This window comes from Microcaecilia unicolor, chromosome 3 (genome assembly GCF_901765095.1).
Source record: "Microcaecilia unicolor chromosome 3, aMicUni1.1, whole genome shotgun sequence".
In the NCBI taxonomy this organism is placed as follows: Eukaryota; Metazoa; Chordata; class Amphibia; order Gymnophiona; family Siphonopidae; genus Microcaecilia; species Microcaecilia unicolor.
The window spans coordinates 25,733,010-25,756,307 of record NC_044033.1 but is presented as its reverse complement, the minus strand read 5'-3'; the positions used below and the strand labels follow the sequence as shown (position 1 = coordinate 25,756,307).

Below are 23,298 nucleotides of genomic sequence, written 5' to 3'. Positions count from 1 at the left end.
GCAATATAACTGACTGGTAATATTCAGTGGGAGACAGCCAGCCAGTGGTGTTCGTTGGTAGCTGCCATCCGGGGAGGATCGCCGCTGAGCTCCCCCCTTCCCAGGTGCATCGCCCCCCCCGCGCATTACTTCCAAGCCCTCCACGGTGCATTCTTCTTACCTGCTGGGGTGCTGGGAACAGCTGTCGGATCCACTGGTTCCCTGCTTCCTCTGCCCCAGAACAGGAAGTAACAGCAGAGGGAGCAGGGAATCGGCGGAGCTGACAGACGTGTGGCTGCTCCCTGCACCCCTCCTGCAGCGTGCATCCAGGATGGACCACTCCCACCGCCCCACCCTCAGTACATTGCTGCAGCGGCTATCTCCCACTGAACATTGGCGGATAGCTGATTAAGTACCATTTAACCAACTACGTGCCATTTCTGGCCAGTTAAATGGTTTTGAATATCGGTTATAGGGAGGTGTGGTAGCCATGTTAGTCCACTTTTAAAGGTAGTCAATAGAAATAAAACAAAATAAAACATGGAAAAGAAAATAAGATGATACCTTTTTTATTGGACATAACTTAATACATTTCTTGATTAGCTTTCGAAGGTTGCCCTTCTTCGTCAGATCGGAAATAAGCAAATGTGCTAGCTGACAGTGTATATAAGTGGGATCTTTCACTTGCTCATCTTCCAATGTGGTATATATCATTCAGTGTAAAAAATGTACCGAAGGATGCTATATTGGAGAAACAGGCCAGATGCTTAAGACAAGATTCAATTTACATAGACATCACAAATTGGAAATAAGCAAATGTTGGTAGATGACAGTATATAGAAGTGATGAACTAAATTTCCAAAAGGGGCACAGGTCACTTCACTAATCAATTCTACTTCATATAACTCTAGAAAACCAGTTTAGGTAAGCAAAAGAAAATTAATTCTAAGGAGGAAAACGCCTCGAGAACCATCTCTTCTGCTCACTTGCAAAAGGAGGACTAGGCCTTCTTCATCATCGGCTAAAAACCTCCTAGTCCGTATGACTTGTTTAGATTCTTATACTCAACTCTTCCTTCTTCAAAAAGAAGAGACAGCACTGAAGTTGTGCACCTAATGCTCAACTTGTAGGCAGTGGCGTACCAAGGAGGGGGGGGGCGGTCCGCCCCGGGTGCACGCCGCTGGGGGGTGCCGCGGCTCACGCCTATGGGCTGAGTCCGAGTTCGCTAACTTCACTAACTTCGTTCGTTCGTTCGCTGCAGCTCCCTCTGCCCCGGAACAGGTTACTTCCTGTTCCGGGGCAGAGGGAGCTGCAGCAAACGAACGAAGTTAGCGAACTTGGACTCAGCCGACAGGCGTGCGCCGCGGCACCCCCCTCCCAGCAGCGTGCACCCGGGGGGGGTGTTATTTGGCCGGGGGGGGGGAGGTGTCATTTCATAGGGGGAGGCCACGCTGCACCGGGGGGGGGGGGGGCGCATCGGCAATCCGCTCCGGGTGTCATGCAGGCTAGGAACGCCACTGCTTGTAGGTAACACAAACAAAAGCTTACACTCCGTTCACTCTGCTGACGGATGCATGAAAGGCAACAACAAACAAAACATGGCTGCTTTTTCTACTTCCTATGACGTCAGACGCTGTCATTTAGACCCAATCAGAACTCTTCTAGATCGGCACTAAGGAATGGGAAAAAAAAAAATCTGAAAAAATGAATCCATTCTATCTAAAGTGTTCAAACGAAAGATCCACTGTTGTTCTTTTCTCAAGAGTACCCATCGGGCATCTTCATCCTGCACACCGGTCCCAATCTGTTGCAATGTCACACATTTAATCGAATCAAAATCATGTGTTAGTTCAATACAATGAACTGCTAGCGACGTGGTCGTTTTTTTTTTTAGTAGAGATTACACTCTTATGTTCAATAAGCCTCACGTATAGTTGACGGGAGGTTTGCCCAACGTAGAGCTTACCACATGGGCAAATGATACAATAAATCACTCCCTTCGATTTACACGTCGTGTTAGTATACAGAGCAAACTTGCATCCTGTAGATGGATCCGTAATTTCATTAGATTCCAACATAATCGAGCACATTATGAAGAAGGCCTAGCCCTCCTTTTGCAAGTGAGCAGAAGAGGTGCTTCTCGAGGCGTTTTCCTCCTTAGAATTATAGGAAGTATATATAAGTGAAACATCAAAGCATTCCAGTGACAGTCTAACAGGATGGGGTTAGATAGGTGAGAGACAGGAAGAGTCGGGTGAATGAGGGACAGGGAGATATGCATGGAGACAGGAGGGTGACAAAGCAGTACAAATTTATGGTTTATAATGGGCTAGAAAACCCAGATCTTTGTTAAGTCCTGTCTGGTGGTATATCAGTTGCTAATACTGTGAAATCAACACAGGTCCCATATACCCAGTGGCGTAGCAAGGGGGGCTGCCACCCAGGGTGGGGCGGTTCATCATTGCACCCCCCCCAGGTGCAGCACAATGACACCCCCCCCCCCTTGGCGCATCGAAATGTGGACCGTCATCGGACCTTCTCTCGCTCTGTCTGTCCCGCCCTTGCGGAAATAGGAAGTTGCGTCAGCGGAGGGCGGGACAGATAGAGCGAGGGAAGGCCCGATGAGTCGGTCCACATTTCTTTTACATGCAGGCGCGAGGCGCTGCGCCTCGCCTCGGATTCCGATATTTTTTTAAAGGTAGGGAGCTGGTTGCACGGAGGAGTGTAGGCACTGGGTCGGGGGGGGGGTGTCATCGTGCTGCACCCGGGGGGGGGGGGGGAGCTGGCAGGGAGCACCCCTCCTGAGCTGACACCTGGGGCAGACAACCCCTCCCGCCCCCCTTGCTAAGCCACTGCATATACCTAGTCCAGTCAACACATTGAAAAAAAATTTTTTTTTTAAAGAGTCACTTATCTAGAAAATCAGAAGTTGACAGCTGGAACTTGGGAGGTTGTTAGCAAATTAGGCAGTATTTATTTTATAAGAGTCTTAAACATAGCATACGAGATGCATTAAAAAAAAAAACAAAATGCTTCCTACATTTCAGTCAGGGGGTCAGATGTCAGTGGGCTGTAATAATATTCATAACTTGTGCTTTCTCTCCTTGGCCCACAATGAATGTTTTAAATGAAATTTTTGGAACTTGGAACTGGAGCATAGTGTCATTCAATCGAGCTGAACATAATCTAGAGGGACAAGAGGAGAATAATGTTTGTGTTTTAATGAAATGGTAGACCTATATCACAGAGGGAAGACAGGCAAATATACTTGCTATTTTAAAAGACAGCTATGAGTTGCAGCCTGAAGTGCAAAGTGGCCTAGTGGTTAGGGTGATGGACTTTGGTCCTGAGGAACTGAGTTCCCTTCCCACTTCAGGCACAGGCAGCTCCTTGTGACTCTGGACAAGTCACTCAACCCTCCATTGCCCCATGTAAGCCGCATTGAGCCTGCCATGAGTGAGAAAGTGCAGGGTACAAATGTAACAAAAAAAATATGTATATATACACACACACACAGGATGTTAATACAATTCACTCTTTGTTGGCTACACATTTTACCATCGTCCTTAATTTTAAAAATATTGTTAGATGTTCCATTGTTTTTTTTTTTCTCTAAAACCCTAAAATGGCCAATTTGGAATAATATCAGAAGTGAAGACTGCTCTGCCGGCCACTGGAGACTTTGGAAAAGGCCGTTTCTGTAGAATGTAGAGCTAAATTGTAGTGTATCAAGAATAGCTTGAGAACTATATGTTTTGGTTTCATTCTTACATGTACTTTGAGGAGCCTATTTCCTACAACACTTTCCTTGGAGGGAATCACACATTAGATTCAAATCTGAACTTAAGACATTCCTCTTTTGAGATGCATTCAACCCTTGTTCTGTCCTTAGCCACCTCGTGATGCTCTGACTGAAGTAATCTTATTCTGCTGTAATATTTCCTATTACCAATGTACTTCCTTTCATCTACTGTGTGATTTTATGTATATTACTAGCCGTTCAGCCCGTAAAAACGGGCTAGTATAGGGGGGGGGGAGTTGAAAGGCCCCCCACCCTGCCGCCAAGTTCGCCGCTGCCACTCCCCCCCCCCGGAGCCATCGCCACCCACCTTCCACCCGGTCGTACTGCTGAGCTGCCGTGGCCTTCCTTCTTCTCTGCCTGTGTCCCGCCCTCGTGTGACGTAACGTCGCCGAGGGTGGGACACAGGCAGAGAAGAAGAAGGAAGGCCAACGGCAGCTCAGCAGAGCTGTGTGCTGCGTGCCCTCGCTGTTTCAATAGCAGAGCGAGGGCCCGACCGGGTGGAAGGTGGGTGGCGGCGGTGACTCCGGGTGGGGGGAGCGTTAGCGACGACGGTGTCCCTCGCAAACCCGCAGTAGAGACCCTCTCTGTTCCGCCCTCGTCATCAAGTATTGACGCGGGGGCGGGGCAGAGAGGGTCTCTACTGCGCATTTGCGAGTGAGTACAACACTCGCCATTTATATATATTGATTGTAAACTGCTTGGCTAGGTTCCTGGAGAGCGGTATATGAAGATCTAATAAACTTGAAGTCAAGACAATGGCAGTGAATACTTTTGCTTGGATGCAAAAGGGAGGAGGGAGATGGGATGATAATTGGAAGGGCAGATAGGGTCCAGCGAAAGTTTCTTGAGGAGTGGTGTAGCACATCATGTTCGAGGCATCAAGAACAGTTGCAGTGGAAAGCGAGAGAGTGAAGATATTAAAGTCAAAAGGGATGACAGTAAAGAAGAAAGAAATGAGTAGATCGGTGGGAATAGGATCAGAGGAACAAACAGTGAGAATAGAGAAGAGAAGATATGCAATTTCCATTTCTCTGATTTCAGAAAAAAAAAAAGAAAGGGTGCTGGGGTTGAAGAAAGGTTGTGAGAGTAAAGTTGGGGAAGAGGAGATGGAGGTGATCTGGTGGAGAACTCAAGATTAACATTGTGAACCTTGTCATGGAATTACTTGCCAATAGTCTGGTTAGAATGTGAAAGAGAAGATCCAGGTGGAGGCACTTTGAGGAAGGAGCTCAGTGAGGCAAAGCGATAGCGAGGGTTGAAGACAAGAGAGTTTGTCAATGGATAGGATACTCCTGTTTTGCAAGCACAAGAATAGACTGGAAGGAGGCCAGCAAGAATTTGAAATGTACGAAGTCAGCATGGGTGTGGAATTTTAGCTAAATGCTCTCACTGGCACAGGAATGTTGGTATCAGATCCTGGAGGTCAGATAAAGCGGAGAGTTTGGTATGCTTAGAGAATAGGGGATGGGAGGAGTGAGACTTTCCAGAGCAGAAGAGAAAATAGTATTTTAGATGATAACGGTCTGATTGACAGACTTGGATAACGTAGCGGATGAGAGGACAGGTAAAACGTGGTGGAGGGAGTGCAAGGGTCAAAAGCCTGAAGATTACTAAAGGTGTTGGTGGTGGTTGGATGAGACTGAGGGGCAGGATGATTAAGTATGAGGTGGAGAAATTTGAAAATGAGCAGTTTAGATAAGGCAAGATTGAGGCTGTGGCCGTGCGGATGAGTAGGTGTAGTGAAGCATAGCTGGAGATTGAATGAGAAGTTTAAAGCGGAAAAACTTACATACATAAGAGTCAGAGGCTTTATTAGAATGATAAAGTCTCCAACAATGAGGGAAGGGGAGAATAGTTTGAGAAAGAAGAAAATCCATTAGTCAAAATCAGAGAAAAATGAAGAGAGGGACTTATCAAGGGGTCAACAAATGATTGCTACTCGGAGAGATAGTGGAGTTAATAGGCAGATGGAGTGAACGTCAAGTGAAGAAAAGGAGTGAGACTGAGGTGGAAGAAGGGGTTGAAACCTAAAAGAAAGGAAGAGTAGAGGCCTGGCATCAGTTCCAGTTAGAGCAAAAAGATGCTGAGTATGAGCGATAAAGAGGTTGCCAATGTAGACAAGCTTGTTGGTGACATTGGGCACATGAGAAAGGACGATAAGAGGGAGAAAGGAGAAGAATAGGGATAAGATAGGATAGGATAGGTTGTGGCTTGATCTCAACAGGTGGGGTGAGAGTTGATTTGGAGGACAAGGATTGAGATTGATATCCCCAGTGGAGAGAAGAAGGAGCAAGAGAGTAGGAATGAGAAAATGGCATAGAGATGTGAATGTGGAGATAGTTAAGTGTGGCACGTGTTAGGGAAGTGGTGGAAAGCTGGATTTCAAGTTTCTACACTTTGTCTATACGTGCACTGTTTTTTAGGTTCCGAGGGCGAGAGTGGTAGACACAGGTATGGGTCCTACGTGTGGGTCAATGAAAGGCACTTGTATTTATAGCGTTTGGAATTGCCCTAGGATAATGACACTTAGGTCTTTCAGCATCTGTCCCTGCCGTTAACGGTGGCCATGCAGGCAATGGCCGCAGTCTGCTTACTTGTCCTCCATGACTAGCTCCTTCTAGGGTGCAATTTCTCCAAATGGGTTAGTGTTGCACATTTAAGTCAACGATAGTAGGACTCCAAGATACAAGGTCACCAAACATATAAAGAGGAATCCAATAAAATTTATATGGAAATATGATGTTTGCTATAAAGCAGCTTTACAAAGATAAAGTAAAGTCGAGCACTTATCTGTTGCTTTATAGCACTTCATGAGAATCAGTGAAGGTTTTTATGAACTAAATAAATTTTGAAGTTAGCATTGATATTGTCAATATATTTTTAAAAAACTTTTTTGTAAAAAAAGAGCAAAATTGTTAAAATCTTTTTGGAAATAAAAATTAAAAGTTAAAATAATTCTTTCCAAGCAAGGTTTTTATGACCAGTGATGAACACCACGCCCCCAGTTAAAGCCGCCGAAAACTGAAAGTAAGCGGTCGGGCGTTTTGAGGTCTTTTCCTTGCTTTTTAGAAATAGTTTGTTAAAATCAAACATCATATTTCCATATAAATTTTATTGGATTCCTCTTTATATGTTTAGTGTTGCACATAGCATGACAGGAATGAACCTCACTCCTAAGCCAGGGTATGTGGAGTATGATCTCAGTTTCTCATATATACTGCTAATGCTTGCTGCATTACTTGTATTGTGCCAAAGAGAGCTTTTTTTCTGGAGTTCATAAGATGTAACACGTATAGGCAACTTATCCAGGTATGCTTGAAAGTTCTTTTTGATCAAGCCTGTGAAGCCCAGAATGATGGGAGATATTTCTGTATCTTTTTGCCATGTTTTCTTGGTCTCAGACTGCATTTCTTGGTACTTGAGGATCTTCTTTTTCTCCGCACGATTCACTGAGGAATCGCTTGGGACCAGCACCGCTATAATCAAGGCCGTCCTCGTGTTTTCCTCTTTTATCGCTATATCCGGTTTTCTTGCATGAGGCCGCTACGTGCTGCTGATGACTCAGTCATGATGTTCTTCCATCCTACATGGTAGCCTCGTTTTCGCTCCTCTCCGTCCATCTCGAGATCCAGATAGTGAGTGTGATGTGATACAAAAGTACAAACCGTGGTGCAACTTTACTGCCAGCCCACTGAGCCCAGCCCAGCACTGCAGGTAATAAAATTTTAAAATACGTTTTTTTACATCATATTAATTTTTAACATTGTGTAATTTTTTTTTAATTAACCTAGCTGGGGCCTGGGCACTATTAAAATTTATTGTTGGGGAATTTCTGGGTGTGATAAGCACTTCACTGCCTAGGGCAAAAAAATGTATATATTTAATGTATTTATAAATGACCTAGAGATGGGAATAACTAGTGAGGTAATTAAATTCGCCGATGACACAAAATTATTCAGGGTCGTCAAGTCGCAGGAGGAATGTGAACGATTACAGGAGGACCTTGCGAGACTGGGAGAATGGGCGTGCAAGTGGCAGATGAAGTTCAATGTTGACAAGTGCAAAGTGATGCATGTGGGTAAGAGGAACCCGAATTATAGCTACGTCTTGCAAGGTTCCGCGTTAGGAGTTACGGATCAAGAAAGGGATCTGGGTGTCGTCGTCGATGATACGCTGAAACCTTCTGCTCAGTGTGCTGCTGCGGCTAGGAAAGCGAATAGAATGTTGGGTGTTATTAGGAAGGGTATGGAGTCCAGGTGTGCGGATGTTATAATGCCGTTGTATCGCTCCATGGTGCGACCGCACCTGGAGTATTGTGTTCAGTACTGGTCTCCGTATCTCAAAAAAGATATAGTAGAATTGGAAAAGGTACAGCGAAGGGCGACGAAAATGATAGTGGGGATGGGACGGCTTTCCTATGAAGAGAGGCTGAGAAGGCTAGGGCTTTTCAGCTTGGAGAAGAGACGGCTGAGGGGAGATATGATAGAAGTGTATAAAATAATGAGTGGAATGGATCGGGTGGATGTGAAGCGACTGTTCACGCTATCCAAAAATACTAGGACTAGAGGGCATGAGTTGAAGCTACAGTGTGGTAAATTTAAAACGAATCGGAGAAAATTTTTCTTCACCCAACGTGTAATTAGACTCTGGAATTCGTTGCCGGAGAACGTGGTACGGGCGGTTAGCTTGACGGAGTTTAAAAAGGGGTTAGATAGATTCCTAAAGGACAAGTCCATAGACCGCTATTAAATGGACTTGGAAAAATTCCGCATTTTTAGGTATAACTTGTCTGGAATGTTTTTACGTTTGGGGAGCGTGCCAGGTGCCCTTGACCTGGATTGGCCACTGTCGGTGACAGGATGCTGGGCTAGATGGACCTTTGGTCTTTCCCAGTATGGCACTACTTATGTACTTATGTACTTATGTACCTTTTTTTGCCCTGCAGTGAAGAGCCCACCCCCATCCAGAAGCCCACCACCATGACCAGCCAGTGTTTTGATTACTCTTGATTACTCTTGAAATCAAAATGATGGCTCTGATCTGGTGGTGGGCTTCTGGATGGGGTGGGGGGAGGTAGACATTTCACTGCCTAGGGCAATGAGGAGCTCATCCACACCCAGAAATTCCCCAACAATAAATTTTAATAGTGCCCAGCTAGCTTAATTTTAAAAAAGTTGTCTTTCTCTCATTTTGGTGGGTTTTTGGGTGGGGATAATCTCTGCAGTGCCCACCCATATTAGCTCTGGGCCCAGGCAAAATGTCAGGTCTGGCTACACCACTGGTCATACCCTTATCTCTTATTTGTCCTGTCTGTCTGTCCTGATTTAGATTGTAAGCTCTTTTGAGCAGGGACTGTCTTTTCTTCATGTTAAATTGTGAAGCACTGCGTACGACTGGTGGCGCTACAGAAATGATTTATAGTAGTAGTAGTAACCTTGCCTGGCTGTATAATCTGAAGGCCCACCTCCAACCCTCGCTCATGGTATCACATGTAACAAAACCACTTAGTAAAAAAATTAAAGTGTTTAAAGTGTTAAAAAGAAAAGAAAAATCAAACTTTGGTTGTTTGGCATCCATTTCTTATAACCCAAAATATAGGGGAACCATAAGGGTTGAAAGAGGGGTGATGGTGGGGTGTTACAATCTTGTTTTTCTGTAAGTCCTATGAAGCTATGGTTAAAAGGAGGAGTGGCCTAGTGGTTAGGGTGGTGGACTTTGGTCCTGAGGAACTGAGTTCGATTCCCACTTCAAGCAGCTCCTTGTGACTCTGGGCAAGTCACTTAACCCTCCATTGCCCCATGTAAGCCGCATTGAGCCTGCCATGAGTGGGAAAGTGCAGGGTACAAATGTAACAAAAATGAAATAGATACTATTGGAGATTCTACATGGAATGTTGCTACTATTGGAGATTCTACATGGAATGTTGCTATTCCACTAGCAACATTCCATGTAGAAGGCTGCGCAGGCTTCTGTTTTTGTGAGTCTGACGTCCTATACGTATGTGCAGGACGTCAGACTCACAGAAGCAGAAGCCTGCGCGGCCACATTGGTGATCTGCAAGGGCCAACTTCTACATGGAATGTTGGAATAGCAACATTCCATGTAGAATCTCAAATAGTAGCAACAGTGGAGGAGTGGCCTAGTGGTTAGGGTGGTGGACTTTGGTCCTGAGAAACTGAGTTGGATTCCCACTTCAGGCACAGGCAGCTCCTTGTGACTCTGGGCAAGTCACTTAACCCTCCATTGCCCCATGTAAGCCGCATTGAGCCTGCCATGAGTGGGAAAGCGCAGGGTACAAATGTAACAAAAAAAAAAAGGGACTACATTAAAAAAGGGAGGAGGGAGGTTTCCTGAAGGGAAAATGGAAGAAGAGACTGCTTGTCAAATTTGATGTGTGAAATGGTGATGCTCTTGTGTTGACAATAAAAAAGATTGAACATAAAGTTACATTTCCTGTAGAGACCTAGGATAACAGAGATATATGGCTATGTTCCTCTCGCCAACTTCGCTTATGAGCTATGGAGTTTCCCTTTAAACATTTTCTGAGGGAGAAGCAGGATATGAACTCTGGTGTCCCCGGTAAGCTGAGTAAAACATGTTTTGAAAATTGAGATTCTGTTGAGTCAAAAAAGCATGTGCCTACTTTGCCAAATAGCTGTCCAATTCCGAATTTTACCCTACAATCTACCCAGTTTTGGATGTTGTCTCTTTTTAAACTAATTTTTTTTTTTTTTAAAGAAACACTTAATACAAGTCCTGTATCTAACAGACCCAACAGGTGGGTCAGGTTCTTTTTCACAATGTTAAATTACCAATTCTTAAGAACGTAAGAGTAGCCTTACTGGGTCACACCAACAGTCCATCTAGCCCAGTATCCTGTTTCCAACAGTGGCCAATCCAGGTCACAAGTACCTGGCAGAAACCTAAATAGTAGCAACATTCTGGTATCCCAAAGAGTAACAAGATTCTGGAATCCCAAACAATAAAAAGATTCCAGAACCCCAAATAGTAGCAACATTTCATGCTACCAATCCCAGGACAAGCAGTGGCTTCCCCCTTGTCCATCTCAATACCAGATTATGGACGTTTCCGCCAGGAACTTGTTCAAACCTGTTTTAAACCCAGATACGCTAACCGCTGTTACCACATCCTCTGGCATCGAGTTCCAAAGCTTAACTATTCGTTCAATGAAAAAATATTTCCTCCTGTTTGTTTTAAAAGCATTTCCATGTAACTTCCTCAAGTGTCCCCTAGTCTTTGTACTTTTGGAACGAGTAAAAAAATCGATTTACTTCTACTCATTCTACACCACTCTGGATTCTTTAATTCAATGGGATTGTAAATCCAAATCCCTATCCAACCAAAATCTTCATCCGTTCATGATGTCACAATTTACATCCCTTTCAAACACGACCTAACAGAAATCACAGAGGAAATCAAATACGGTTTGGACATCATGGACTCATGGGCAAATTCATTCCAACTGAAATTAAGCACTGAAAAAAACACACTGCCTCATCCTCTCATCCCAACATAATAAATATAAACCCACAACCTTAAACACCCCAGATCACACCCTCCTTATCTCAGACAGCCTCAAAATACTAGGCATTACAATCGACTGCAATCTCACTCTTGAGAGCCAAGTGAACTCCACTATAAAGAAAATGTTTCATTCAATGTGGAAGCTTAAACCTGTAAAACCTTTCTTCCCGAGAGAAGTTTTCCGCAACCTAATACAATCAATAGTAATGACCCACGCAGATTACTGCAACAGAATATATGCGGGATGCAAAGAACAACTCATAAACTCCAGACAGCCCAAAACACGGCAGCCAGGCTGATCTTCGGTAAATCATGTTTCGAATCTGCCAAACCCCTCCGAGAAAAACTGCACTGGCTCCCTATCAAAGAACGCATCACCTTCAAAATCTGCACCTTGGTCCACAAGATTATCTATGGTGAAACCCCAGGATACATGGTTGGCCTGATTGACATTCCAGACAGAAACAGAACTAAAGCATCACGCACCTAATTAAATCTCCACTACCTGAGCTGCAAAGGTCTCAAATACAAACTAACCTATGCATCAAACTTCTCCTATATATGCACACAATTATGAAATAAACTCTCAAAGACTGTGAAATCAATTGACGACCATCTAGACTTCAGGAGATCATTAAAGACCTACCTATTTAGAAAAGCATTCCCCACCAATCAAACCTAGATGCCTCCAATCTGCAACTCAGCAAACCTCAAGCTGTACTGGACAATACATATTACTTCCTATCCTTGATCCCTAGGCACCTGAACACATTAGTTTTACCCGACCCTAACATCAAATTGTATCTGTTTCCATACTGGTCTAGGCGAACGCCTTGACCGGCAAGATGTAAGCCACATTGAGGTGGGAAAATGTGGGATACAAATGTGACAAATAAATAAATAAAATGCCTGATTACAGTTTTAGGAGCTCTGACCTTAGTGGATGCCTCTCTGAGCACACCACCCGAACTCTCTCATTACCTCTCGCCTTCACTACTGCAACCTACTCCTCACTACCCTCATCTCCCCTTACGTTCCTACCCGTAACCTCCGCTCTCAAGGCAAATCCCTTCTCCACCACCGCCAACTCCAGGCTCCGCCCTTTCTGCCTCGCCTCACCCCATGCTTAGAATAAACTCCCTGAGCCCATACACCAGGCCCCCTCCCTGCCCATCTTCAAATCCTTGCTCAAAGCCCACCTCTTCAATGTCGCCTTCGGCACCTAACCACTACACCTCTATTCAGGAAATCTTGACTGCCCCAACTTGACATTTCGTCCTTTAGATTGTAAGCTCCTTCGAGCAGGGACTGTACATAAGTACATAAGTACATAAGTAGTGCCATACTGGGAAAGACCAAAGGTCCATCTAGCCCAGCATCCTGTCACCGACAGTGGCCAATCCAGGTCAAGGGCACCTGGCACGCTCCCCAAACGTAAAAACATTCCAGACAAGTTAAACTGTACAGCGCTGCGTAACCCTAGTAGCGCTCTAGAAATGTTAAGTAGTAGTAGTAGTAGTAGTAGTAGTAGTAAGTAGATAATTTGTTTGGTTTCAAATATCTATTTACTGTCTATGGGGTCCTTTTACTAAGCTGTGGCAAAAAGTGTCTTTATCGCTGGTTTTAATGAAACTGAGCATTTGCGAAGTGTCACGCCTGCTCAGTTTCACTAAAACAAGCGTGCATGGTGCGACTGATAAGGGTAGGCAATGCAGCGAGACCAGCGCGGGACAATCACTTCAGCTGGTGGGGGTTGGGGACCCCTGCCAGCCAAACCGGGGGCCTCAGAGCCAATTTGGAGGGGCCTAGGCCCCCCATGGCCGCCCATAGCTACACCACTGGTATGGTACTGATTTGCTGTTTACATCAAGGACTTTTTTCTTGGTGTAATGCCCCTTTGCCTGGGTGCTTCTGGGTCTGAGTGGGCTGGAGCCCCCGTGAAGGGCAGACTCCACTGGGCCCTCACTCACTCACTTGGCACATGGTGCCTCCACCTGGGGAAAGAAGCGTTACTGGGTGGGATGACCCTCTTCTTCCCCAGGAACTTCAGCACAAGTCCAAATGCAGCTATGGGAGATGAGGTTGGCTGTTAAGTTAGTCAGGTTTAAAAAACACTTATACTCTCTAAATGCAGCTTAAAACTCTTACAGTTTATTCTTCAATTTGAAACCTCAGGGACATTTCAAGTGCATAAACTCTCTATCACTTTGTGCAGTCTTTAAATAAGATGTTACTACTACTACTACTATAAATAATTTCTATAGCGCTACCAGTCGTACGCAGCGCTTCACAATTGAACATGAAGGAAGTCAGTCCCTGCTCAAAAGAGCTTACAATCTAAATCAGGACAGACAGACAGGACCAATAAGGATAAGGGTAAGACAGACAGAAGGACACATAGGGAAAGGGACTATTGAAGAGAGGAAGACAAGATAAAGGTTACGAGCAAGTGACGAGCCAGGAGTCAAAAGCAGCATCAAACAGGTAGGCCTTTAGCCCGGATTTGAAGGTGGCCAGGGATGGAGCTAGTCGTAACGGCTCAGGAAGCCCATTCCAGGCATAAGGTGCGGCGAGACAAAAGGAACGGAGTCTGGAGTTAGCGATGGAGGAGAAGGGTGCAATTAGGAGAGATTTGCCTAGTGAACGGAGTTCCTGGGAGGGAGTGTAGGGAGAGATGAGGGTGGAGAGGTAGTGAGGGGCTGCAGAGTGAATGCACTTATAGGTCAATAAGAGGAGCTTGAATTGTATACGGAAACGGATAGGGAGCCAGTGAAGTGACTTCAGGAGAGGGCTGATATGAGCATAGCGGCTTTGGTGAAATATCGGTCGTGCAGCAGAATTTTGAACAGATTGAAGAGGAGAGAGGTGGCTGAGTGGAAGACCTGCGGGAAGCAAGTTGCAGTAATCTAAGCGAGAGGTGATGAGTGTGGATGAGGGTTCTCATAGCGTGTTCAGAAAGGAAAGGGCGAATTTTGGCAAAGTTGTTCGTCCACTATTCCCTGAGGGAACTCCTGTGTTTTCCTCTGTTAGGGTATAGTTTACAAGGTACTCTGAAACAGGGCTATTTACACTTTTTACAGACTCCTGTCCATGTCTATCCCAGAGAATAATGTCCCGAAGGTTGTGTTCCTCACTTTTACAGGTCCAGACCCTCCTGGCCTGACCTCCTTCTAAGGCAGTGGTTCCCAAACCTGATCCTGGAGGCACCCCTGCCAGTCAGGTTTTCTTGATATCCACAATGAATATTCAGGAATAGATTTCCATGTTGTGTAGGCAATGCATGCAAATCTCTCTCATGAATATTCATTGTGGATATCTTGAAAACCTGACTGGCTGGGGTGCCTCCAGGACCAGGTTTGGGAACCACTGTTCTAAGGTGACCTTTGCGTTGGCTCACCCTGGTCCTGGGATGGGCGCTCCCTGGCTCCGATCCCTCGCTCCTGGACTGGGTCTCTCCACTGCCCACCCACAGTTCTCCTCTGTCCCAGCTGTGGTTTTGCTGAGTCATAACTCCTCTCTACAGTCAAGGGTTTACTTCTCTTTCTTTGGGTCTCTTGGCAGGGGCTTTCAGGAAACCAAAGACCCGCAGCTACGACAAAACTCAACTCAACTCTCCTCCGGAACATTCCTAAAGGACAGCTAACTCTTTTATTAACAACTAACTCCACCTCCCCTGTCACTCTTCAAGAAGGCCGGTGAGGAGCATACCGAGCAGCCGCAGGTAACATGGCGGCTGCCGCACAGTAGCTCCCCGGCCCGGGCGACCCTTCCCTTCCGGCTTCCCCAACGGTCTGGGTGACGTGGCAGGAGCCCCTCCCTGCCATTGGTTGGGAGGCCGGAAGGGGCGGGGCTTCGGGTGGGGGGGGGACCCGGGAACCCTGATTCTCAGGCCCCCCGGGTTGTGGCGGAGGCACCCGAGCCTGGGAACTCTAGGATGTGATGGAACAACAGCTGAAAGGAAGATCGCCCGCTTCAGGCAAGGGACAGGAGCACTCACTGCTGGCAGACTAGTCACCTCGCTGGTTACACAGGGCAGGTGGGATGCTGGTCTGGGGGGGCTGCCCCAAGCAGGCGGATGCTCGGCCACGCTGGGGGCGGAGACAGGGCAGTGGGCGGTGATGCTGGCTCTCTAACTGGATAAGCATGGCGGAGGGCTGAAGCATCTGCAACGTCAAACCCAAGGCTCGGGTGCTTCCTAGGGATTGTTTAATGTGTTTTTCAATAAAGCTGTGGCCATTTATTCCCAAACCTGTCTCATGCTTGGTCTGTGAGTGCGTTAAGGGTAAAAAGCGATGGACGGAGCGAGAGAGTGTGCAGCCTGCCTATGTTTGTTCTGTTCCCTGACAGCCTTGCACTAGTTCATAACGTGATCCTAAAATGTGTGTAATGTCTTTACTGTTATTCTCATTTCTAAGAACTTTCGCTGCTGCAGTCTCTCATTGTAAAGATATATGAGCAAGGCACTATGGTTAATGTAGTTCACAGGCAGTGCAGCCACACTTGCTTGGTTGTGCAAGAGTTGTTACCACTGGTTGTAAGGCTGCCTAGACCTCCTCTCTCTCTCTGCCAAACTTGGCTCCTCTGTCTCCCTGCTACCATTTCCTGTTCAGCCTTACTATCTCTGTCCTAAGAGGTCAGCCAGGTATGACCTTTCCTTCATATCTCTAGGACCACCCCTTGCCACCTGATGGCAAGCTCTGTTCCCATTAACCTCTATTTGCACCCCCCCCCCCCACCGAGCCTGTAAAAAGCCCCATCACCTCTTTGTCCTTTCAGCCATGAGGTATGCTAACACCATCCAGCCAGGGGCATGGAGATGACCCCATCTCGCTCCAGACAGCTCTATCCGGCTGAAACTCCCTGTAACGAACCTGGATTTTTTACCCTGTGAATATCTCCTTCCAAATGAGATATCGCACATTCCAGTCACCCAGCTTTGGACTATTTCTACCTGTTCAACTACCTTCCCCTCCCCCTGCAATACAACTACCTCTCTTCAGATCTCCACCTCCCACAGCCTCCAGATTAAGAAGTCTCTGTATCCTGAACATCTATCTGTGAGTAAATTATCTGTGATTTATTCAATAAAAAAGACTTCATAAAATAATAGAGACTTCAGGTGATTGCTGTGCCAGGGTTATGCTCCATGATATTGGGGCTTCTAATTACCAAGCTCCAAGAGTCATGACAATGTTACTTCCAGTGCACTTCCTTTCTGAATTTTATTCCAAAGATACTCTCCCACCTGAGGACCTCCCAGTCACTCCCTCTTCCCCAGTGACTCTTCACAGGCTCTCATAGGAATCTCCAAATAATGGGGGATTGGTGTTCCCAAACCTGATCCTGGAGGCACCCCAGCCAGTGAGGTTTTCAATATATCCACAATGAATATTCATGAGATAGATTTGCATGCAGTGGTGGCAGTGCATGCAGATCTCTCTCATGAATATTCATTGTGGGTATCCTGAAAACCTGACGGGCTGGGGTGCCTCCAGGATCAGGTTTGGGAACCAAACAAAACAGGACAAACGCGAAAGAGGTTTGTGAGATTAATGACTTGTGTCCAGTTTAGCATCAGTTTATATTTAGTGGGGCTCTGTGTTGATGATGAGGTGAACAGTTCACTTCAGAATACAAACTGGATATTTGATCTAAGTATGAACTGCTGCTAAAGATTTAATTTGGTCTTTACAAATAATGCATGCTATTTCTTCCCGTCTCTGCTGTCAAACTTGCCAGCTCACATCTGTTGCCCCGTTCTGAAAAAAAAGATTTTGGATAGAAGAACATTTTTGCATCCGAACCTTTGCTGTAAAGGTAAAATCAACGTTCGGATAACTCTGGAGCTATTGCTTGCTTGCTATTCAACAGAAGGTATGAAATATATTCTTACTAGTAAAAAATGCCCGTTTCAGAAAGCAATGAAACAGGCGCTAGCAAGGGTTTCCTGTAGTGTTTGTTTGAAGTGTCGTTCGCCGGTATGGGAGGCCTGGTCCCCGCCCCCAGCGCCTACCTGCACCTTGATGGGCACTCGCAGTGAGTCGTCGGCCATTTTCCGGGCCCAGCGCCTACCTGCACGTTGATGGGCACTCGCAGCGAGTCCTTGGCCATTTTCATGTGGTCGCCGGTATGGGAGGCGTGGTCCCCGCCCCCAGCGCCTACCTGCACCTTGATGGGGAGTCGGAGCGATTTTTACGCGTTCGACGGTATCGGAGCCATGCTGGCCGGCCCCACCGCTTAGCTCCACCTTGATGTCCGCCTCGTTGGTGATGGTGTGGCCGCATTTGACGCACCTTGGGGAGATCTCCGCCCTCGTTCATCATCACGTTGTGACGCGAGGGCGGGGTCACAGTAATGGGCCAAAACGGATATCTCTGGCGCCTCACACTTCCGGTTGAGGCTTCATTTAGAACGTTGGGGTTGCGAATTATGTCTGGAAGGGGCGTGGCTGAGGGCGGGTCTGTGAGTGAGAGCGAGTGGTGCATGAGTGAGATTGAGTGTTGCTGACAGCCTAGCTAGCCTTCAGTGTTTCCCTCCCACAGAGTGAGCTTCAGAATGTTCCAGGTGAGAATTATTATATAGGATCATTATGATGTTCCCAGTGGTAACATTCTCAGCTGTTATAAATTAAGCATCCCTTGCACAATTATTTACAATGTTAGTAGTACACGAGAAAATGACTTCTGGACAGATTGTGTGGACAGAGATTTTTCTAGAGTGTCATCTATCAAATCCAGCTGAATCCAATTCAATCCGAAGAGTTCAGTTTATGAAGAAAGTTTTACAGTGTATTGGGAGAGTTGCATCGGCACCCGATAGAACAGAAGATTAAATTTATGATCCTGAGCTGATGTTTAAGGTACAAAATATCTAAATATATATAAACTACTAAGCTCAAACGGAAGATGCAATTCTGATAGAAAATCTAGTTCATAAACACTCCTTATTACATACATAATTGGTGGGAGTAAAAGTCTCAAAGAGCTCCAGGCAAAAACACCCTCGGAGCTACCACACTCTTCATCATCGGCAGAAAGACCTATCCAGCTCTTAATTTGAAAAAAATTAATGTGCGGCAAAACTTTAAATGAACTATAATACACTTATCTAGCCTCTCTTGCCATCAGGATCATCCCCACACCAACGATGGCCAACATTTTGCATTTGCTGTTTCAAGGTCGGGGTGTTCCAATGGCAGCTCTGAACAGAGCCTAGCGCCGACCTTGAAACAGCAAAGGCGTAACGCTGGCCGTCGTCGTTGTGGGGATGATCCTGATGGCAAGAGAGGCTAGATAAGTGATTGTAGTTTATTTAGGGGTCCTTTTACCAAGCTGTGGCAAAAGGGGGCCTGCACTGGCATCAGCGCATATTTTCGATGCGCGCGATAGCCGTGCAGCAAATGAACCACTTGCCGCCAGCCATTTCAGGGGGGAGCACTTACCACCACCCATTGAGGGGGCGGTAAGGGCTCCCATGCTGATTTGGCACGCACTGGAAGTGAGTTGGGCCTTATGCGCCTTTGTAAAAGGGTCCCTAAGAGGGGCATAATCGAAAGGCGCCGGCCATCTCTATGGGCGGCCATCTCCGGGACCGGCACGGCAAATGGGCGGAGCCAACCGTATTTTCGAAAAAGATGGCCGGCCATCTTTTTTTTTGCTAATACGGTTGGGCCCAGCCAAATGTCAGAGTTTGCCGGGTTTGAGATGGCCGGCATCGGTTTTCGGCCGTAATGGAAAATAATGCCGGCAATCTCAAACCCGGCGAAATGCAAGGCATTTGGTCATGGGAGGAGCCAGCATTTGTAATGCACTGGTCCCCCTGTCATGCCAGGACACCAACCAGACATCTTAGGGGGCACTTCTAAAAATAAAAAAAATAGCTTCCAGGTGCATAGCACCCTTACCTTGTGTGCTGAGCCCCCCAAATACCCCAAAACTCACTCCCCACACCTCTACACTATTACCATAGCCCTAAGGGGTGAAGGGTGGCACCTACATGTGGGTACAGTGGGTTTTGGAGGGCTCCCATTTACCACCACAAGTGGAACAGGTAGGGGGGGATCGGCCTGGGTCCACCTGCCTGAAGTGCACTGTACCCACTAAAAACTGCTCCAGGGACTTGCATACTGCTATCAAGGAGCTGGGTATGACATTTGAGGCTGGCAAAAAGTTTTTTTTTTTGGGTGGGAGGGGGTTGGTGACCATTGGGGAAGTAAGGGGAGGTCATCCCCGATTGCCTTCGGTGGTCATTTGGTCAGTTGGGGCTCCTTTTTGAAGCTTGGTTGTGAGAACTACTACTACTACTACTATTTAGCATTTCTATAGCGCTACAAGGCATACGCAGCGCTGCACAAACATAGAAGAAAGACAGTCCCTGCTCAAAGAGCTTACAATCTAATAGACAAAAAATAAAGTAAGCAAATCAAATCAATTAATGTGTACAGGAAGGAGGAGAGGAGGGTAGGTGGAGGCGAGTGGTTACGAGTCAAAAGCAATGTTAAAGAGGTGGGCTTTCAGTCTAGATTTAAAGGTGGCCAAGGATGGGGCAAGACGTAGGGGCTCAGGAAGCGCGAAGTCTGGAGTTGGCAGTAGTGGAGAAGGGAACAGATAAGAAGGATTTATCCATGGAGCGGAGTGCACGGGAAGGACGAGTGTGGAGAGCTAATGAGGAGCAGCAGAGTGAGTACATTTATAGGTTAGTAGAAGAAGTTTGAACAGGATGCGAAAACGGATAGGGAGCCAGTGAAGCAACTTGAGGAGAGGGCTAGTATGAGTAAAGCGACCCTGGCGGAAGACGAGACGGGCAGCAGAGTTTTGAACCGATTGGAGAGGGGAGAGGTGAGAAAAAAGGGACTAAGTAAAGCCGGCGAAATGCTCGTCAAGCCTGGCTTTTTTTTTCCATTATCGGGCGAAGCCGGCCATCTCGTGAGCATGCCCCTGTCCCGCCTTCACTACCCTACCAACATGCCTCCTTGATGTTTTGCTGGCTCCGCCACGGAAAGCAGTTGAACCCGGCCAAAATCGGCTTTCGATTATACCGATTTCGGCGGGTTCAGGAGATCGCCGTCCATCTCCGGATTTGTGTCAGAAGCCTGCGCGGCCACGTAGCTGATCTGCTAGGGCAGGCTTCTACATGGAATGTTGCTAGTGGAATCGCAACATTCCATGTAGAATCTCAAATAGTAGCAACAGAATCTCAATAGTAGCAACATTCCATGTAGAATCTCAAATAGTAGCAACAGAATCTCAATAGTAGCAACATTCCATGTAGAATCTCAAGTAGGGAAAGAGAAATGGGACTTGACATACTGCCTTTGTGAGGTTTTTGCAGCTACATTCAAAGCGGTTTACATATATTCAGGTACTTATTTCGTACCAGGGGCAATGGAGGGTTAAATGACTTGCCCAGGGTCACAAGGAGCTGCAGTGGGAATTGAACTCAGTTACTCAGGATCAAAGTCCACTGCACTAACCACTAGGCTACTCCTCCACTTGTTTTCCCAGAAACGGCACATGTGGGCGGAAATAAATAATTCATCCAGGTGTTATAGGTACGTGCCTGGCGGTAGTCTCATTTGGGCGCATGCCGCACGCGTGTAGAGCCTACTGTGGCATAGTAAAAAGGCCCCTAGGTTAGGACTTGATCCTCAGTAGTTTGCTTTTCAAGTCAGATGTCATGATTACAGGGAGATGATTGGCTGGATTTGCCTTCACTGAAATTAATTGGTTGGGTGCAATATAGGAAGAGAGGGTTTTCTGTGACTCGTCCACTGTGAACAATTGAGGTAACAGTGAGCTTACTTGAGGTTTGGGAAAAGTTCAAAAGTATTTCTGTTTAAGCAGGTATTACCTTAATGAAAGGGGTTTAGCTCTGGCAATTTGGGTTTGCAATAATGTGAAAGATTGGATTCACTTGAAGGTTGTTGTTTTTTTTAATGTTTGGGAAGTTATGGCAGTCTGTTGGGCTGATGTCTCTTCACCTGTGGGCTGGGTGTGTGCAATAATAGGTAGGGTTGTCATTTTATATTACCTGCTGGGATTTTATCTATTTAATGTTAGTTGGGCTTTATACCTAAAAACCCACTTCACAAGAAACCGACCTCACACATTATTAACAATCTCAAATTGCCCCTCACATTAAGGTAATGCCTGCTTAAACAAAACAGAGCAGGTGAGTAGCCTAATGGTTAGAGCAACAGGCAGAGAGCCAGGGAAGCCCAGTTCAAATCCCACTGTGGCTCTGTGGGATCTTGAGCAACTCTCCGTTGCCTCAGGGACAACCTTGCTCTAAATTCTAAGCCTCCTAAGGGAAGGACAGTACTATTTCTGAATGTAACTTGTCTTGAGTTACTAAAAAAAAGTGTGAGTTAAAACCAACAGTTTCTTAAACCTCACGTCATCTCTCCACTGCCTCAATTCTCTACAGTGGGCCAGCCACAGAAAGCCCTCTATCCCGACCAACCAGTAAAAATACATCTAGCAAATTTATCCCGTATTCTAACATCTTAAAAGAGAACAAGGTTCATGAGAAGAAAACAGACATATTGGGAAAAGGTCAACAGTTTGCTTACCATACACATTTCTGTGTCCTGCCTGTTCGGCTGAGCTGCTCTCTTTTCAAAAAAACAGATGAGAAGGAAAGAGTTAAAAATATACAAGGACGAAGTTCCAGCCATGTTTATTTTTGTACCACAAGATGGCTATGACTTCTGGAAAACACATGCAGCTATTCTGGTCTTGCTTCCCTCTCCAAGCCCTGACATGTTTTTCCGCCACATAGATTTCTCAGGTTTCACTGCGGTTGAGATTCTTGGGGATTTGTTGATAAACAGATCTGCTTCTCTGTTGCAGTATAAGTCTTGGCGATGCTTAATTCTTACATATCCTTGGGGCTGGACTTTCTGAGCTGATCAAGCATGAAAGCAGGGCCTCTACTCTTAGGTGTTTAGACATTATAAATATCGGTGTTTATTTTCCAGCTAATCAGATGTTCTTTGAGGGTACAAAATAGGGGTTTATTGCTGTTTTTGCGTAACATCAGAAACATTCAGACTATTGGTACAATCATTAACATTATCCCAATTCGACTGCAGCCAGCTTCATATATAAAATCTCTCATTTTGAAAGTGCCTCCCCTTTATTAATCAAATTACACTGGATCCCATCAAAGTGAGAATCGCCTTCAAATTATATTCCTTTATCTTGCAAATCCTAAATGGCACAGCACCTTGAGTACTGTGTTCAATTCTGGTCGCCGCATCTCAAGAAAGATATAGTGGAATTGGAAAAGGTGCAGCGAAGGGCGACTAAAATGATAGCGGGGATGGGACGACTTCCCTATGAAGAAAGACTAAGGAGGCTAGGGCTATTCAGCTTGGAGAAGAGACGGCTGAGGGGAGACATGATAGAGGTATATAAAATAATGAGTGGAGTGGAACAGTTGGATGTTCACGCTTTCCAAAAATACTAGGACTAGGGGGCATGCGATGAAACTACAGTTTAGTAAATTTAAAACAAATCGAAGAAAAAGTTTCTTCACCCAACGCGTAATTAAACTCTGGAATTCGTTGCCGGAGAACGTGGTGAAGACGGTTAGCTTGGCAGAGTTTTAAAAGGGGTTAGACAGTTTCCTAAACGAGAAGTCCATAAACCACTACTAAATGGACTTGGGAAAAATCCACAATTCTAGGAATAACATGAATAGAATGTTTGTACATTTGGGAAGCTTGCTAGGTGCCCTTGCCTTGGATTGGCCGCTGTCGTGGACAGGATGCTGGGATCGATGGACCCTTGGTCTTTTCTCAGTGTGGCATTACTTATGTACTTATGTACAGCTCCAGGCTACATGGTACCATTAATAAAGTTACCTCCAAGAAACGCTAAATATGAGGCAAGAAACTCTCTCAGACTACACCTCCCAAATTGCAAAAAAGTGATCTACAAAACTGTCCACTCTGCAGACTTCACTTACCT

The 23,298-nt window shown here is 45.9% G+C and overlaps 1 long non-coding RNA gene across 1 annotated transcript in view; it reads right to left on the bottom strand.

The window, feature by feature from the left end:
- LOC115464221 overlaps nucleotides 1-21,938 on the bottom strand; it is a 29,735-nt gene extending 7,797 nt beyond the window's left edge. Inside the window, exon 1 of the long non-coding RNA XR_003941248.1 lies at nucleotides 21,897-21,938. This is a non-coding gene — a long non-coding RNA (uncharacterized LOC115464221). The remainder of the gene's footprint in view (nucleotides 1-21,896) is intronic.
- Nucleotides 21,939-23,298: the final 1,360 nt, after the last annotated feature.